The sequence below is a fragment of the Ursus americanus genome, chromosome 3 (genome assembly GCF_024610735.1).
Source record: "Ursus americanus isolate L20-20 chromosome 3, mUrsAme1.1.p, whole genome shotgun sequence".
Taxonomy (NCBI): Eukaryota; Metazoa; Chordata; class Mammalia; order Carnivora; family Ursidae; genus Ursus; species Ursus americanus.
The window spans coordinates 41,211,940-41,231,903 of NC_142129.1; the positions used below are offsets into that span (position 1 = coordinate 41,211,940).

Below are 19,964 nucleotides of genomic sequence, written 5' to 3' on the forward strand. Positions count from 1 at the left end.
GAGGTCATCTATGTGGCGAGGAATGACTATGTTGAGATCCATAGCTTGCCCGTGGGAATGTCAAAAAAAATGATGCGTTTTTTTAGGGAGAAGGTTTTTCAACCTGATTATTTATATCCCTTACACATACTCTGTAACTTTCTGTACTTCTTTTTTGTGTGAGAACATTTAAGCTCTACTCTCTTGGCAGATTTCAGTTATACAATATAGTATTATCAAGTCTGGTCACTGTTATACATTAGATCTTTAGACCTTATTCATCTTCTGTACTTCTTCTTTCATGTGGCCCAGAGTCTTTGACAGGTGGTACACTCTAGCCACCAGCCCTCTGGTGTAGTTTACCTCCAAATCTTTGTGTGATTTCCTCCCCACCAACGGCTGCATTTCTGTCGCACTCTTTGTTACCTGATGCATGGTCACATCTCCTGACCTCGGCACTTCTCTCCAGCCTATCCAGGAAATGCAGAGGAGGGGGTCATTGCCTGTTTTAGCAATAGCTATCTGATCCTTCCCTCTGCCCTCCCCAGTAGCAGAGCGTAGCAGGGTGGTTTTGATTTGGAGGAAAAGATATAGAGGCTCAGTGGGGAGGCAGAGAAGCCAGTAGGAGAGGCTGAAAGTGGAGCAGGTGCTGTGGGATTTGAGTAGAAGAGAGAAATGAAGTCATTGGAGAGCTTGACAAATGGTTGAGGGTGCTGAGATCAGGGAAGGAAGCTTGAGCTTGTGGTTGAAAGTCCACTGCAGACTGCAGAGAGACACCAAATGGATAGCTCTCCAGTGAGGTGGGACACAGCACGCAGATAGGCCTTGACACCCAAGTCAGCGAGAATGTGGCGTCAGCAGTGTGGGTGACACACAAGTCCACTGACAAAGGCTGCTGTCATTCAGGCATGACCTTTTTCATCTCTTATTTCTGGAGAGCCAGAAGCAGTGATTCCAACTGGATGTATACAGGTTGGATTAAAGGTGAACTTCTCCATTTCAGTCAGGTAGCAGGTAAGAATGAAGACAGTGGCTCAGTGGGACAGTAGTGGTGGGTTTTTATAGTGTGTACCTTATCTTCTGTCTCTGATCAAGGGGTGAGCATGATATACTGGAAGACAAACTCATGGGTTAGAGTCCCAGCTCTGCCTTCTACTGGCTGAGTGACCCTGGAGAAGTCTCCTAGCCTCTGTCCCCTCATCTAGAAGATGGGACAAATAACCCTGCTCATTCAAAGATTTATTATGAGAACTAAGTAAGGTGACATTTATGAAACACTTTTTAAATCTAAAAATGTGAAATAATTATATTTTTTTGCCCCAACTAAGTGTACTTCTAATAGTCTTAATAAACTACTCCTAGGGTAAAAATAGCCCCTTATTTGCACGTGTGCTCACGAGATACGAGTCCCCAGACTGACTGCCCTTTAGAACAGCAGATTTGATAATGCATGCAGGCACATTTTCCACTTATTGAATAAGCATCCCGATGTGGGGAGCACTCACATGTCCATGAAACTGAGTAGCTTTCAGTGGTCTGAGGGCGAAGAGAGCATCTTCTGTGACCAGCTGAAAGTTTGCGGGATGACCTAAGTAGTGTGAAATTGGCCAAGATTTTGGATTTCATTTCCAGGTATTTAGGTCTGAATTTTCCCTAAACAGCCTTTGGGGATGGGTCAAATCAGATCAATTGATCTTTAGAGACCTAAAGAAATTAAATTAGTCTGGAGTCAGTTACTGCACTAAACCATCTAGTAATTGAATTGCTCCTTGTAACTGATTGAAAACAGCCCTATCTGTAACAATATAGGGGACTTTTCCTTATAAGAGATCTGAGACAAAAACACATCTTTTTATGACATGATGACAGAAATTGCACTTTTCTAACCTAATTGAATATGATGTTATAAATATGTGACCTTAATGATTTCAAGTTTCCTGTTCCAGATTTACGACTTCTGTGTGGGACTCCTAAACAAAAATGCCTTTGGGACTGGATCTGTTTGCCTTATACCTCCAAACTCATTGTATTATTTCTTCTACAATTGCTCAAGCTCTTGGGATACTGTATAAAGCCTAGCAGTTTTCCTGCTCTCATTTTACTAGGTTCTGTTCAGACACTTGACTGTCTCGCGTGCTCCGCGTGTACCCTTCCTCTTCAGTGACAGCATCCCCTTCATTTGTAAAAGGAAACCCATCTCATTAGCAAAAGTGGAAAGCATTTTCATTGGAGGCTTTGCACATATACCTATAACAGACAGCTTAGAAGGAAACCAAAAGCCCAAAGGGATTTCTTAGTATCACCGAATTCATAATTATTGAGTTCAGGGAAAGAATTATCTGCTGGTCTGTCAGATAATAAACAGGATGTAAGTTGGTGTTTTTTTTTTGGGGGGGGGAGGGCACTTTGTACAGTAAGTGAAAGCACAGTGTTACTTTTGAGAAAGGAAAAATAACTAGGAGGATTTTTTCAAAATTAAGTTTCTTTTGTTAGGTTTCTTTTTTTCCCAGAGAGAGTTCATGCTCATTGCAGAAAAATACTAACAAGTAAAAAGAACATAAATAAATAACAAATCCCATTCACTCTGGGATAGCCACTGGCAAAGACTTATATATTCTTATATATTCTTCCAGGTACTTTCTTATGCATGTACGAACATTTACTTCCTTTAAAGTTTACACACATACTTTCTTTACTCATTTCCCCTTAATATCAGTAGATATATGTCTGTAGTATACTTTTTAATGGCTGCCTAATTTTCCACTGTGTATGATCATTTATTCGACCAATCCTATATATTAGTTATTTAGGTTTCCCACTTTTTATTATTACAAACAGTGCTAGGAGGAAAATATATATCTTTACCCATATTCTTCATTATTACCATAGGATAAATACTAACAAATAAAAATGCTGGGTCTAGGGATATACTTTTTTAATTTTAATGTTTAATTTTTTGGTGTCAAATAGTGGTTTTATTAAAGGGAAGAAAGGGATATACTTTTTTTAATCATAATGGTTTTTTTTTATTGTTAAAAATTTGGGAAAGACCTAAATATTCCCTAATAGAAAAATGGTTTGATAAATGTATATGGCCATGCAATGGAATTTTAAAAAATCATGGTAATGTACACAACATAAAGTTTACCATTTTGATCGTTTTTTAATTCAGTGGCATTAAGTATATATTCACAATGTTGTGCAGCCATCACCATTTTACATTTCCAGAATGTTTCCAACATCCTAAATAGAAAAATCTGTACTCAGTAAACTCCCCATTCCTCCTTCCCCCGCCCCTGGTGATGTCTGTTCTACTTTCTGTCTCTTTGAATTTGCCTAGTTTAGGTACTTCATATAAAGGGAAAGATAATACATGTTTTTAAGGCTTTTTGTACAAACTGCCAAGTTTCCCTCAAGAATGATTGTCCATGTCATGGTCAACGGTGCGCATTTCTTGTACCCTTGTCAAACATAATCACCATCTTTTCATCTTTGCCAATTTGATAGGTGAAAATTTGTACTTTTGTAAATTGGCCTGTTTATGTCATTAGCTCTTTTTTTTTCTTTTGGATTGTTCATCTTTTCTTTCACTGATCTATATAAGCTACTTATATATTAATCAGTATTTTTATTGTTTGTATATATTGGAACCATTTTATCAGTTTGAAATTAGCTTTTTATGTATGTTTTTGATAAATAGAATATTTTATCACCAAATCTGTTTTCCTCTTTATGATTTCTATCTTAAGAAGAGGTTCCCTACTCCAAAACTTGATAAATATGTAAATATTCAAGTACAGATATCTGTCACTTTACTGCTTTCTAGTTTTTTATTTAAAAACTCATACAGTATTTATTGTGGTGTAAGATATAAAACAGACATGTCACTGTATATTTTTTATAAGTGGTTCCAGTACCATGTATTTACTAATATATTCCTTTCCTACTTATTTATAATTCCCCCTATCATATACTAAATTTTTGCCTGTAGTAGTTTTTGTAGTCTCTTTATTGATCTTCCAGTATTGTATTAATTTTTGTAAACTGATAAAATATATAAATATTTGATGATACTTAGATATCTGATATGGCTAACTCCAAGCCTTTTTACTTGTCATTTTCCAATTTTCTTGGTATTCATTGACATTTATGCATCCAGTCTTTGAAATCATTTTGTCAGGTCTTCCCAAATAAGTCATTGAAATTTTGACTGGACTTATACAGTAATTTGGGGGAGAAAATTGGTATCTTCAGAGTATTGGAACTTCCTTCTAGGAATATGTCATATGTTTGTCCTTTTACTGAAATGTCTTCTTATGTTCTTTAGAAGTTTTGATATTTTCAAGGCTGTAAGTCTTGCCCATATTTTCTTAGGCTCATAGCTAAGTCTCCTAGAGCTACACTGTCCAATTTGATCAATAGCCGTTGCCCACAGATGGCTAGTGGGGACTTGAAATGTGGCTTTTCTGCATTGAGATGTGCTGTAAGTACAAAAAACAAACCCCATGATTTTGAAGGCTCCTTGAGAAAAGAATGAAAATATCTCAAGAATAGTTTTAAAATATTGTTAGATGTTAAAATAATATTTCGGGGGCGCCTGGGTAGCGCAGTCGTTAGGCGGCTGCCTTCGGCTCAGGGCGTGATCCTGGCGTTCCGGAATCGAGTCCCACATCGGGCTCCTCCGCTGGGAGCCTGCTTCTTCCTCTCCCACTCCCCCTGCTTGTGTTCCCTCTCTCGCTGGCTGTCTCTCTGTCACATAAATAAATAAAATCTTTTAAAAAAAATAATATTTCGGACATATGTGGGGTTAAATAAAATATATTAAAATTAATATCACCTATTTTTTAAAAATGTGACATCTAGACTATTTAAAATTACATATGTGGTTCACACTACCTTTGTATCGAATAGTATTGTACTAGAGAGTTTTTTGGGAAGTGAGAGCTTACTTTTGAAAGTAGAATTTTTAATTTGAAATCTACCTAGTTTAGTCTATAAAAAGCTATTGATTCCTATATGGCTTTGGCATACTGCCATTTTACTGAACTTCAAAAAAAAAATAGTTTTAATAATTCTTCCTTTTAGTCTCTTGAGTTTTCCAGTTAGATTGCTATGTAATTTGCAAAAAATGATAATTTTATCTTTTTCTTTCTAATAGCTATGCTTTTAAAAATGTCTTTTCCTTGTCTTATTACACTGACTAAAATTTACCAGGACCCTATTGAAAAGTAATGATGATAGTTGGCATTTTTCTCTTGTTCTTGACTTATTTAACAATGCCTCTAATGCTTGGTCATCGTGTATGATTTTCCGTGGTGATGGGTTTCAGGAGGATATGCTTTATCATATTGAGGCAATGCCCTTCTATGCCCAAAGAATTTTTTGTTATCCTGAATAGTATTGAATTGATATTTAATGCTCTTTTAACATGAGACAATTTTAATTATTTTTCTACTTTAAAATAATATTATTAATTATACTCATAGTGTCTATGTTGAACTATCCATTTATTCCTGGAATAAATCCTGTCTGGATTTTATCTGGTTTTCTTATAATACATTGCTGAACTTAATTTATTTATATTTTATTTAAGACTTTTTATCGATCTTTGTAACAGATTTGACTTTGTTTCTTCTTTCCTTTTCTAAAAGTCAGTTTTTGGTATCAGGTTTCTGCTAGTTTGTTCAAGTGAATTGAAATATGTTCCTTCTTTTTATTGTCTGGATCAGTTTAAATAGCAAGGAAGTGATTTTACAGTCTTGCCCATAAATTCATCTGGGTGTAGTACTCTTATGGGGCAGACTTATTTAACTACTTAAGTTCCATAGTTTATCAGTAAATATATATTAACTTCTATCCCATTTAATGCTCTTTGTCTTGGATTCTACTTTTCCTAGTCTTATATTGATACGCTTTTTAAATTTTTGCTTTATTTGCCTTTTAATTTTTAAAAATCTGTCACTACAGCAGTATACCCCCCTCTCTCTTGCATCATCAAACTAATATCCTGACTTTTCTTTCATGAAGGACAAAACAACCTTCTCTTGATCCTACTTGTCTCTTCAATTACTGACTCTTCCAGTTTTCTGCTCCTTCTCTTAGTAAAGCTGCGTAAGAGTTGTGTGTATTCTCTTCCCTTTGTCTTTCCTACCCTGCCTTTCAGACTTTCACCCCCGTCGCCACCATTGCACCCTTGTCCGGGTCACTGGTGACCTCTGCATTGCTCAACCCAATGGTCAGTGTCAGTCTTCGTCTGCCTTGGCCTGTCAGTCAGGTTTGACACTGTTGTTTATTCTCTCCTGCTTTCCTCCTGGCTTCCAAGACCTCTCACTCTTCTGATTTTTATTCTACTCCATTGGCCATTCTATCATCCCCCACCCCAGTTGGTTCTTCCTCTTGCCCTCCATTTTTAGAGAGTGATGTGTTCTGGGCCTTAGTCCTGGGGCCTCTTTTTCTCAGTCTGCACCTACTTCCTGGATAATTGGACCCAGTTTCATGCCATTATATGCTGATCACTATCAGATTTACATCTCTGCTTCTGGCCTCTCAGTCAGAGATCTTACTGGCTGTTTCATCTACTCTTCCCTCTCCCCCTAGGGTACCTCACATTTCACATATCTGAAACAAGGATGCCCAGTCATACTCTTCCACGCCTGCGCTTTCCTTACTTTCCCATCTGTGCTGCGGACAGCTGCATCCTTCCCATTGCTCTGGCTAAAAGGCTGGCAGTCATCCTCGGCTCCTCTCTTTCTTTCATTTCCCACATCCAAACAGTCAGCCAATCCTTCAGACTGTTCAGAGGAATGCAACTACTTCTTATCTCCACTGCTACCACCCTTATCTGTAATACTGTCTTCTCTTTCCTAGATTGTTACATTAATTTCCTAATTGATCTTTCTACCTCTATTCTTACTGCCCTTAAATCCATTTCTAGTACACCAGTCAGAATGATCTTGTCAAAAAAAGGAAGTTGGAAGGCATTACTCTTGCTCAGAGCTCTCTAATGACTCACCTTCTCAATGATGGTAAAATCCCGGTTCAGACATGGCTTGAAAGGCCCTATGAAATCTGACCCCAGCCTTTTCAGTTCTGTCTCTGAACTCATGGACCTTTCTTTCTCTTGCTCACTTTTCTCTCAGCATACTAAGGCCCATGTTCGCCTTAGGGCCTTTATACTTACTTTTACCCTCTGCCAAGAATGTGCTGCCCTCAAATCTGAATGGGTGAGGCTTTGTCTTTTTTTTTTTTTTTTTTAAGATTTTATTTATTTGAGAGAGAGAGAGTGCGAGAGAACACGGGAGTAGGAGGAGGGGTAGAGGGAGAAGGAGAAGCAGACTCCCCGCTGAGCAAGGAGCCAGATGCGAGGCTCAATCCCAGGACCCTGGGATCATGACCTGAACCAAAGGCAGACGCTTAACCAACTGAGCCACCCAGGTGCACTTTGTCTTTGTTTCCTATTATATCCCTAGATCCTAGAGCAGTGGCTGGTACATAGTAAACACTCACGTATTTGTTGAGTAAATAATGATGTGTATCTATAGAGTATCTGTAGTTTTAAAGATACTCTGTAACTGCAGAATATCTGTAGTTTTAAAAATTTTGTCTGACGGTCTTTGTGTTTTAATAGAGAAATGTAATCCATCTCCCAGTATTGTAATAACTGATATGTTTGGTATTTCTGCTCTCTGTTTAATTCAGCTATTCACTTTACATTTCATTTTCTCTTCTTGTCTTTTGTTATATTTATCAAGTTTTTGTCAGGCAACGGGCTGTATGCTTTACACACTTGATTTTAGTCACTCATCAGAATAATCCTATAATAAAGAACCATTACTGTCCCTATTTGGTAGAAGAGATAGCAAAGTTTAGAAGGACTCATACTTTATTCACACAACTTGTGTGTGAGCTGAGCCTCACACCCACTTTAGTTTGTCTGAAACCAAAGTCTTTTCTCTAATGTTAATTGTATTTTTTTAAATAACTGCGTTCAAATTCTAAAAGACATCATTGTAAAATTGATATCTGTTATTGTCAGAAAGTGTACACTTTTTTTTCTTGTAAAATAGGAGATACTTAGTATATGATTCTTCTTTCAACCCATAATTCTGGTTTAAATAATCTGGGATTTTAAATCCAGATTTTTATTCATGTATCTTCTTTATCTTTTTCAAAAATTTTTTGTAGGGATCACAGTACATCAACTACAATCATTTAAATTGAATTCTAGTCATTTCATTGTGTACTGCTCATTTCTCTAGTCTCCCCAATGTTTGGAATTGTGTTCCAACTTTACTCTCAGTTGTAGTAATTGGCCAGGGAAGGGTATATGGCTCCTTCTCTTTATGAGTTCTTGCTTATCCGAGAGGATCTGCTGCCATTATGGTCACAGTCTTTTCCCTCAGAACTCTTTCAACTGTGCTTTGCCATCTGGCTTTTAAATGCTATGAAATAAAAGCTGGTGCCCCTGCCTTCCCTTTGTTGGAAACTTACCTTTTTCCTGTCTGGATAAAATGCTTTTAGAAAATTTTCTTTGAAATTGAGAAATCGTGCCAGGGTCTGTCCAGTTGTAGATTTGTAAAAATTAGTGTTTATTTTGTAATTAAATGCTTTAAATTGAAAACTCCAGTTGCTTTTCAGCTCAGGCAAATTTTCTTCTCGTTCTTCTTTATCTCCTTCTCTTTTTGCTGCTAAGTGGTCTGCTCTAGTCAGACCTTCTAAAACTCCTGTTATGTATATGTTAAATCTCCCCAATCTATTCCCTGTTTCACTTATTTATTTAATAATTTTCATCTTCTTAACTTTTTACTCCGGCGTTGGGAGAATTTCTTGCGTAACACTTCTAACTTGTTGATTTTGCTCCCTGTGGTATCCAGGGTTCTGGGTACTGAGTTCTTTTAGGATGTTGTGACTATTACTTGGTCATTTCTGAGTATACTTTCCCATCCAGATGGTTTCCTTTTCATGCCTGTTAGTGCCTGCTCTGTTAATACGGGGTATTAAATCTTGCTGCAAATTTGAAAATATAAATTAGAGACTTAAAACATCTCTCCTTGTTTCTTGAAACAAGTCTGTTTCAAAAGAGAGCACTTATTCTGCTTTTTAAAATTAGTTTTCTTCTTTTGAAGTGCTGAACGTTTTGTTAATGTCCAGTTCCTTTTCCCTAGGTCTTCTGTAGGATGGGATGTCTGCTTAGTGTTCGAAGTTGAGATTAATTTTGAATAAAAGCATGTGGATCTTTGTTAAATATTTCAGGGGCAGACCCAAGAATGGGGTGATAATTTAAATTTATTGTAATTTGCCACTGTGGAAGTATAATTACTCTGTTTGGGGCAGGGAGTTGTGGCAGGTGGGTGGACAAGCCACGGAAAGGGAGTTTGCACGGTGCAGCGACCGACCTCTTCTCTCAGTCTGCCTCAGCGGCTAGAAATCAGCTACACCCCACTTCCCTCCAGCCAGGCACAGCAGCCTCGCAGCCCTGCTGCAGAGCTCGCCGAAGGCACGGACCCACAGCCTTCAGTATGCCATAACCACGCCGTGCTAGCTGAGAGCACTGCGGCGGGATGCTGTAGTCCTGGCCAGCAGCCTGAGAATCTGCTCCCAGTCAGCTGCTCGCAGACCTGCCTTTCTTATGAATGTCTGCAGCTCCATGGTCGGGTTTAGGTCGAGCTCCGACAGAGGCCTTTTCGTTTACTCCCTCCCCAGCTAGCTTTCCTCCCTGTACAGTGCTGACTAGGCACACTGCTTGACGCTTGCCTCCCTCCTCTCCTGTTTGTGGCCACAATGTCTAAGTGTGCAGTTGGCATTGTACCTATTTCCCGAGTTTCCCTCGCTTTCTCAGTCATGTCACTGGGGCAGAGAATTAGATACATAGGCTTACCTCACCTTATTCATTCGGGGTTCATACTGAAAGTCTCAGTACAAGAAGTTTAAAATCCCCTGGCATTGAATAAAACTTTCAGACACATGAAATTTGGACACAAGCCCAGTAGGAATCCGGTCTTTTTGCTCAGAGCTCAAAGCCACTATTAATTTAGATGAGGGAAGGAAACTTCAGGAAAGTTGCAAATCTCATATTCTGGGAATTGATGGAAGTTTTATCTGCATCGAGCCATGGAGCAGCACATGTTTTGCCAACTTTGCCAAGGAGGTTCATAGTTCATGGATACTTTCTAGATCTTTCGTAATGACGTACAGTGCTAAAAAGACAGTAGTGTTTGGTTCTAACCCTGCTCTTAGCTTGTTTGTGGAGTTGCTGAGGCAGTAAGGTGTTCATGGGGAGCAGTGTAGGGTCCGTGGGCCCATCTCTAATCAGGTAAATAGCTTAGAGCAGGGGTTGGCAAACGACTGTCTGCCGCCTGTTTGGTAGAGTCCACAAGGTAAGAATGGTCTTTTACATTTTTAAATGGTTGAAAAAATATAAAAATAATGCTTTGTGACATGCAAAAATAATATGAAATTAAATTTTATTGCCTATAAATAAAATTTTATTGGACGACAGGCACGTTTTTTCAGTTCACGTATTGCATGGGGCTGCTTTTATGACACTTTTCGTGATAGAGTACAGTGTATCGGACAGAGACCATAAAACCTGTGAAGCTTTAAACGTTTACTGTCTGGCCTTTTTAGAAAAAGTTTGCTGATTCCTAGCTTAGAGCTTTAAGGGGCTGTGGAAACACTGAGAGCAAGGTAAACTCCCACCCAGCAATTTTACGTCCACAGGATGATTTTTCCTCTTTCTGGGTTAAAATGAAGAAACGCAGAATTTCATTCTGAGCTCGTTGACAAAGCTGGCGAGATGTGATCTCTGCCAACACCTTATCCTTCGTGTCTTTAGAGTGGTAACTGAGGCATGTTCACAGGTCATTTTGGCACCTGTAGTTCAAGCCAAAGAAAGATGACAGAGTAGGGCAACAAAGGAACAACCAGGCATGCATACAACCCAGACTGCAGATTTCAATTATCCATGTTGTTTTTATCCATTTTCTAGTCTTTTACCTTAACTATGATGAATAATTGGAAAATACGCTGCACTTTTTTTTTTTTCTCTCTGAGCACTAGAAACTTTCAGCGTCTTCAGAGAACAGTATGAAAGGCTTTTGGGAAAGCAGGTGTTAGACTCCTAAAACATCATCCGGATTATTGTGAGGGAATTAGAAAATACTTTTTCTAATATTTTTCAGATTTGCATTTTAAAATGGCAAAGTGACATACTTGAAATGCATAAGAATCAGATACTCAAACTGCAAGTAAGTAAAATGTGAGCCACCCCCTCTCCACCTGAGCTTTCAGTTTGAAGGGGGTGTGCGCATGCCCGGGTACTTGAAAGATAAAATCCAACAGGAGTTCAGACTAACACTTGCCATTTAAATTCAGGGCGATTAGGCTTTTACGTCACCTCTTAGACCTCACACCTGTATCTCTTCTGTCGTGCTGAGAATCCAGCTCTCACTAATACGGGAATGACAGCCCCTTCTGTCATTACTCGTTTGCTTTATCTCCCAGCGCATAGATACACAGCAATCTCACGGTATGTAAATCACGTACCTCCAACAATGTGGCCACAAGTCCTTTTGTGGTTCTTTTTGTCCTTAGTGTAGATTCTGCTAGGGTGTTTGTTTTTAGTTCATTTAGTTTCTTTTCCTTATTTCACTACTTGAGTATTCTAAAGCCATTTGGAAGCATTTCTCCATGTAGTTATGCTTATTACCCAATGATATACACTTAGGTTCATTTGTTTTATTGTATTTTCTGGGTTTTTTTAATTAAAAATGTAATTTTCTTACATGATCATTTAATAAATGGTTTACATGATTTCAAGACAGATCTACAGAACATGGCTTATTCAGAGATGTCAGATTCTCTCCCAATCCCCTCTACCCTATTTCTTCCTTCTCCTATAAGTAACCATTTAAAAAAAAAAAAAAAAAAGGACTGCTTATCCTTCCAGTCTATTTTTTAATATAAGCAGATACATAATTACATATTCTTTTTCCTCTTTTTCTTTAATGTTAACATACTGTATACATTTTCTACCTTGTTTTTTTCACATGACAGTGTACGTTAATATTACGTGTTGTACATATATACTACATAAGTATACTATATATAAAGTATATATGTAATGTACATATTAATATGTTTGAATTCAGTTATTCAGTTGTATTGTTATATTTAAATTTATAAATAAGTCTTTTATGTAAATAATCTCTTACTATGTGGTCTATCTTATTAGCAACCTTTTTTTTTTTTGGTACTATCATTTTTTGGTATCTAGGGAGGTTTGTACTCTTACTCTGTTTTCCTTTACACTAATGTCTTTTAAAAATGCCTAGACCCCCATTTCTAATTTCTATGAGCAGAATTGAAATTAACTAGTAACTTCTTTTTTTCTTCCCCCCACTTTCCCTGTTTTTAAGCATTTGAAGTCATAACCCTTTAATCTCAGTTAATAAATACAGATGACCAACTGACCTTATTCTACTTATCATCTTCCCTCCCCATCCTCCTCTCATTCTTGAGAATTGTACTTGATTTACCTTGTCAGAGTGTAGACTCATCACACACATACTCTTTCTTTCTTTTTTTTAAAGATTTTATTTGCTTATTTCAGAGAGAAAGAGGGAGGGCAAGGGGAGGGGGAGAAGCAGACTCCCTGCTGAGCAGGGAGCCTGATGCAGGGCTCGATCCCAGGATCCCAAGATCCCAAGATCCCAAGATCATGACCTGAGCGGAAGGCAGACGCTTAACTGCCTGAGCCACCCAGGTGCCCCCACACGTACTTTCTTATCACCATGGTTTAATCTTAGTTCTTCAAGTAAATAGAGATTTAATGGCCACAGATGCATCTTATGTCATTGTCTCCCCAGTTATTTTGGTTTGCTGAAGCTCATTTTCTGCTAGATGCAGAAAGGCTCCAGAAAGGCTCGTGGGGCCAATATTCCTTGCCTTTTGCGTGAACATGACAGTTTGTGGCTTTTATTCACAAAAGTCAGTTTGACTTGATAGACAATCCTTGGTTCACATTTTCTTTCCTGCCGTATCTTAACTATGTTGTTACTGTTTCCTGATGTAAAGTGTGGCTGTCATACTCTGATGGCAATCTAATATTCTTTCCCATGTAAGTGATGTAGTCTTTTTTCTGGAATGACCAAAAGATTTCCTTGTTTTTCCTTTGTTCTTATTGTCCTTGATCAAAGGACAAAAGGGGATCCCTAGTTCCCATAAGAGGATTACCTGGACTTGCTGTGTCCTTGTTTCCTTCACTCACAGGTATCATTAAGGGACGGAAAGAAGGTGGCATCAGTCCTCTGAAACGTTACTCATTTCCTCCCCCTGCACCTCATGCTGCACCTCATGCTGCACCTCATGCTTCCTTATAATGAATAGTCATTGAGTACAGTCTAAGACTGTCCCTACACTAAATCCTAGGAAGCTTCCCAGTGGAATCATTTTTGAATTCTCAAAAGCTCTGCTAATAACTTTAGAGGCAGAGAGGTGGCAATTCATGGGTGAAATGTAGGATTATATGGATTTCCCTTCTCTACATCATGGGTCCCCTCCAGACACCTGACACTTGCACCATTTTGATGGACTCCATGGTAGAGCCGAATGGATGGCATGCTCAATACCCTCTCCAGATGTCTGATAGTACATTTATTTCTTTAAAAATTCTCCTCTACCTTTTTTCTTTTTATTATGTTCAATTAGCCAACATATAGTACATCATTAGTTTTTGATACAGCATTCAACGATTCTTTAATTGTGTATAACACCGAGTGCTCATTAAGTGCCCTCCTTAATACCCATTACCCGGTTACCCCATCCGCCCACCCCCTCCTCCCTTCTGTAACCCTCAGTTTGTTTCCCCAGAATCCAGAGTCTCTCATAGTTTGTCTCCCTCTCTGATTTTCTCCCATTCAGTTTTCCCTCCCTTCCCGTATGGTCGTCTGTGCTATTCCTTATGTTCCACATCTGGGTAAATAATATGATAATTGTCTTTCTCTGCTTGACTTATTTCACTTAGCATAATCCCCTCCAGTTCCATCCATGTTGATGTAAATGGTAGGTATTCATCCTTTCTGATAGCTGAGTAATATTCCATTGTATATATGAACCACATCTTCTTTATCCAGTCATCTGTTGAAGGACTTCTCGTTGGACATAATAGTTATCTTTTTCTTGAGGTTTGGTCTAGAGTGAGACTTCTTTGTGCACTTAGCTCATCTTTCCTTTCCTCTCCATCTTCACTCTCCCCTTCTCAGGATATCTGCTGATATGTGGGCTTTCTTCTAAGCGTTTGGGCTAGCTTTTGAAGAAAGAAAACTCTGACACTCAGAGTTCCCGAAGTCATGCATTTCGTGAAGTGGTTAGTCCAACCTAATAGTTGTTGCCCAGATAGCCAACAACATAAGCTCTCTTATCACTCTTACATCCTATCTTTGGAGAAAAACCAGCAGAATAGATTTAGGCAAAGGAGAGAAGGATGTATATATTGGGAGGAGGGGACTATACTAGCTGAAAAAATAAGTAGATTAAACTTCAGCCGAGTGAGTAGAGAAATAGTTATGGCTCATAAAGCTTGTTAATTCCCTTAATCTTTCATGAATACAATGATACTTAAGCATTACAGAAACTCTTATAAAGTAGATAATGCAGTGTCTGTAATGATGAAAAATTGAAATATAATTTCAATGAAGTCTTCTAAAACCAAACCAAACCAAACACCCCTCCTTGGGTATTAAAGGCAGCGACTATAGGAGAGGCAAGCTACTTGCAAATACATGTACTAAAGATAGCAAATGGCAAAAGCTAATAACAACAGTCTCTGCCCTTTGGATCTGACCCTGCTCCCAGTGGACCCACAGTGTTCCCTCGGGAGCCACAGAGCAGGCCAGGGCTTCTGTGATAGGGGAGGACAGAAGACCTCTGTATCACCTCTGCTTGCAGGGACATACCCCAGGAATGTGATGTTGCTCCGAATGGAGACAGAAATCAAAGAGTTAAAAACTGGATTTTATGTATGAGATTACTGAGTGACATAGGATACTCCAATCTTGTATAAATGAAAATGACTTTATTTTAAATTATTGGTATATAGTTCTTTCTAAGTACAGATTAAAAGATAAAAAAACTATTTTAAGTTATATTGTTCATACTTAAGTGTGCCTTGACATTTTGTGGTTAAACTTCCAAAAAAACACTGAAGCCAAGCTTTCTAGGAAGTATGTATTTTGAGGCTCTAATGACTTGGGGAACCATCTAATTTATCTATCATTATACCAGTGAAGTAACGAGGGCCCAGAGACTGCAAGTGATTTCCTCAGGTCACAGTTAGTAGAAGATGTGGGGGTTAGAACCTAGGGTTCTTTACAACTAGTACTGGACTTCTTCAAAATAGCTATTTTTAATTTCTCCTTTTTATATATTTAAGAATTCATAAATCATTAGCACTATATGAATCTTAGAGATCATCTAATCCAGCCCACCAGCTGCCTACCACACCCTCATTTTATAGAAGAAATCAAAACCCAGATCCAGACAAGGAATCCGATCACACAGCTTCTTAGGAAAGAACCGGTTTTTAAAACCATCTCCAAAGAAGAGACTTAGTATAAGAGCCTACCTGCATAAAAGGAAACCAGTTTTGTTTGGTAACTGGATTAAAGTCTGCTTTTAAATGAAATCTATTAGTTGAATAAAGTAGAATAATCTGTTGACAATTTTCTTTTCAATTTACAGTCACTGCAATATTCCTTTAACTAGCAAGCTGTGTTTCTGCACTAAAAATGTTAACTCGTTTATCCACAGCTTATAAGAGGAAGCATTTATTTTACAAAGTAGTGTTGAACAAACCAGGGAGTAAGGTAGTTAGAGTAGCAGAGTTATTCACAATTGGCTTACACTTGTAAATTGTCCTCTTTTTTTTTCCTGCTTGTGTCTTTCTATCTGTGTATGAAGGACATTTGTACCCTACCTCACAATTTACTAAAGTTTATTTAGAGGCTGAGTGATCTGTACTTTGCTTGAGAGCTTTCTTTTAGTTGCCACAGTTGTAAGACTTAGAAACTAAACATAATAGCTCCCCCCCCCCCAGTGGTACAGGTTACTTATTTAAGTTGCTAATGATAATAGAAAACCAGAAATATATGTTACTACTGAAAAGAAAAACCAGTAGGATTAAGTGAAATAAATAATAATAAACTGAAGTCTAAAAGCTTTTAAAAAAATTAGAGTTATTTTGCTTTTCCAAAATGGATTGTAGTATATATTTCAGTTCTCAAAATTAATGATTTATAATACATCTCAAATTATATTATCTAAAGTTTTCATTTATTAAGTACTTTGTGGAAGCTACACATATTGATATATTGTCTTTCAGTAATTTATAACATTATCTGCATAAATCTTTGGGTAGATATTGTGACAAGGAATTATTTACAAACGCCCAGGAAGACGATGTAAACTTGAACAAATTGATGAGTAAGAACAACTTTAAATTTTTTGTTTCTTATAAATTAGAATTGATTTTAATGGAGTTGACATTTTCTCCCTAAACAATTTTGTTCTAGGCCTGTATTTAGGAGAGAAAGTTAGAATGTAAATTGCAATCCTATTTAATTTTCTCCCTGACATGTATAGTGTAGGATGGTTTAAATGAAGCATGGTGAGTAATAGCAACTGGAAGTCCTAATTTCATCTAAAATGGTCATGATTCTATAACCAGCTTTAGGAACACATTTTCTTGATACTTAATGATAAAAGCAAGAATTTAATTTTGTCTATAAACATTTATTGAATGCTTATTATATCCCAGGTACCAATATAAGCTCTCTGTATTAATTCATTGAATCTTAATAATAACCTTAAGAGCTAGACCATATTAATATTCTCATTTTACAGATGAAGAAACTGAGGCATGGAGAAGTGAAGTAATTTGCCCACAAGCACCCAACTAGCAAGTGGCAGAGCTAGGATTCACGCTAAGCAGGTGCCAGCAAACATACTTGTAACCATGACACTAGGGCAGTGGTTCTCCAGGTGTTGTCTCTGTGTCAGCAGCATCAGCATCCCCTGGAAACACACAGGAAATCACATTCTCAGGCTATACCTCAGACCTGAATCAGAAACTCGAGGGTGGGGCTCAACAGTCTCTGTTTTGACGAGTCCACCAGGTAATTCTGATGCACACTGTCTTAGTCTGTTTGGGCTGCTATCACAATAACGCCACAGACTGAGTGGCTTAAACAACAGACCTTTATTTCTCACGGTTCTGGAAGCTGGTGGATTCAGTGTTTGATAAGAGCCTGCTTCCTGGTTCATAGTCAGCCGTCTTCTCAGTGTGTCCTCACGTGGCTGAAAAGCAGAAAGCCAAAGCAAGCTCTCCTGTCTCCTCTTATAAGGGGACTAATCCCATTTATTGGGGCTCCACCCTCAAGACCTAATTGTCTACCCAAGGCCCCACCTCCTAATTCCATCACATTGGGAGTTAAGATGTCAACATGTGCATTTTGTGGGAGACACAGACATTCAGTCCATAACACACACTAAAGTTTGAGAATCACTGCCTTGAGTATTGTTCTCTCCTTGTTCAAAGGCCAACAACGTAGTTGTAGAGACAGTCATGCAAACATACGATTGTGATCAATCTAGTAAGTCCCATAAAAGAGGAATATATTAGGGATAGTGGTGGTGCAAAGGAAAAAGTGAGGAGAAAAGGAAGGTTTTGCTTTTTGAATGCTGAGAAATTCGCATTCTAGTTCCAGAGACAGACAACGGGTGATCCGTCCCAATGCTGACAGACTATGTTGGTTTTGCTTATCTAGAGTTTGAACAAACAGCGACTTCAAACAGGTCTGAACGTTTTGGCAGGATCAACATAATCATTGCAGCTATCCTTTATCTTGTCCGCCTTCTGGCTATGATACTATCTCTCACGTGTATATTATTCTTGGAATTGATGGTTACCTAGTAATCGAATAGATCTTTTAAAGATACCTAAGGTAATAATGTACTGTTTTTGCCTAGGAAAATAAGTTAGTGTTATTTAGAAAGGCCAATAATGGTACTTCAATAATAGTACCATTTTATTTATCTATTAAATCCAAAGGAAGCCTACTAAAGCTACAGTCTCTTGCTTTGGGATATAAGAGAACTGAGCATTACAAGACACTGTCAGAGCTTGTGATACCTAAATCACTTAACCCATTAGGTGAATCTCATCCCTTATTTTTCAGGGTACAATATTTTAGAAGTCCTTGCAATAGGGCTTCTAGGCTAAATAAATTCTTTGCACTTTTCATTCTGCTAGAAACAGGGATTAGACACAAAGTGAACAATGTGGGCTGTCTACTCTTTGCAACATCTTCAAAGAGGTGGCCCTGATATTGCACCACTGTTTTCAATCACTTAAAAGGCAATAATTCAATTATGCTATCCTTTATATAAGAACTGCCATAGCTTTCAGTTCACTTCCAGGCCTGACACAAGTAAATCACTTCGATAAAATCCTTTTTTTCTCCCTCCTAGAGACGAGAATAAGTAATGATACCAGTGATCTACCAAGGACAAAATGAATGTAATGTGCTTCTTAGACAAAGCAAGGGATTTCACAAGGCAGTGATTCATTACGTTATTTGGGAAATGATTTATCTAGGTGTGTATGTGAAAGATGTTTTAGTGATTTTATATTAGGGTACTTTTAGAGAAGCACATACTACATTTTCGTTTTGAATTTAAATGCTTGGATTGAGCAGCTTATGCGCATAGGATGGGAGGAGGAATGCACCTCAGAAATAGACCATCCAAAATGGGTTAATTGATGGCCATTCCTTTATAACTATACAAAGAGAAAATGTTTCCTAGGGTATTTGAAGGAGGTTCTTTTCTCATGTGAAAATAACTACCTAAGTTCATTTTAAATATTAACAGTATGACACACGCTCAGACTAAAAGGACATCAGCTTGAATGTATGTTACAGTTTTCATTTTAGTAAGGGTTGTTAAGCTTACTTGACCTCTTCCTTAATGACCTGAGTTACCCAAAAAGACAGTCACTCCCTAATGTTGTAGAGAATTAAGTCCTTAAGGAAGTGATATCTGCTGTTAAGGCTGGGGTCCAGCATTACTAGAGTGTGGGCATATAAAGGTTAAAATAGAAGGCAGTTGGCAAATTGATTAATTAGTGTCCATGTCATGCCAAATTATTCTTTCCATTAATTTCTGCATTTAATATTTACTATGTGGCTTAGTAAATGATAAAATACTTGCAACCAGTTTAACTCAGAAGATTGAAGTCTGTTCAAGAGATTTTTAAAAATAGGTTACACTTTTAAACAAGTGATATGGACTCGCTTAAGCTTAACATTTTATCTTTTATGATAGATAAAATTTTATAGTAGAACTTCGACTAACACTGTAGTCAGGTTCTCAGCTGACTTTAGTATTCTATCACCAAGAAAAGTCCTCCTGTTTCGAACTCATTATTTCAAATTAGGACTATTCAGGTGGGTAGAATAAATTGGAGACAAATATAATCTAAGAGAATAAAATATTTTTACCTGCTTTCGATATACTTTTATAGGTTACTAAGTACCTCCTATGTGCCAGACACTGTTTTGGCCAGTTCAGATGTCTTATCATAGTTAATCCTCACAGTTACAGTTCTTATTACTAGTCCCGGCCTTATTTTTATTTTTCCATAGCACTAGTGTCATCATCTAATATGCTTCATATTTTTTTCTTAATGTCTCTTTCTCTCTTCCCTCTACCCTCCTCCCCTGTTAGACAGGGATTTTTATGTTTTGTTTATTGCTATAGTCACAATTCCTAGAACAGTGTCTTGTTCATAAGTACTCAGTACATATTTTTTGGATGAATTAATGGCCCTGTGAGGCTGGTATTCTCCTCAATTTACAGATGAAGAGAGATTAAGGAAATAACAGAACTAGAATGTGAAAATGGTTCTAGGTGGTCCACGTACTCATCTA

At 37.8% G+C, this 19,964-nt stretch overlaps 1 protein-coding gene across 1 annotated transcript in view; it reads left to right on the forward strand.

Moving 5' to 3' along the window:
- Positions 1-19,964, forward strand: part of TBX20 (T-box transcription factor 20) — a 51,936-nt gene that overhangs the window by 22,660 nt on the left and 9,312 nt on the right. The window lies entirely within an intron of this gene.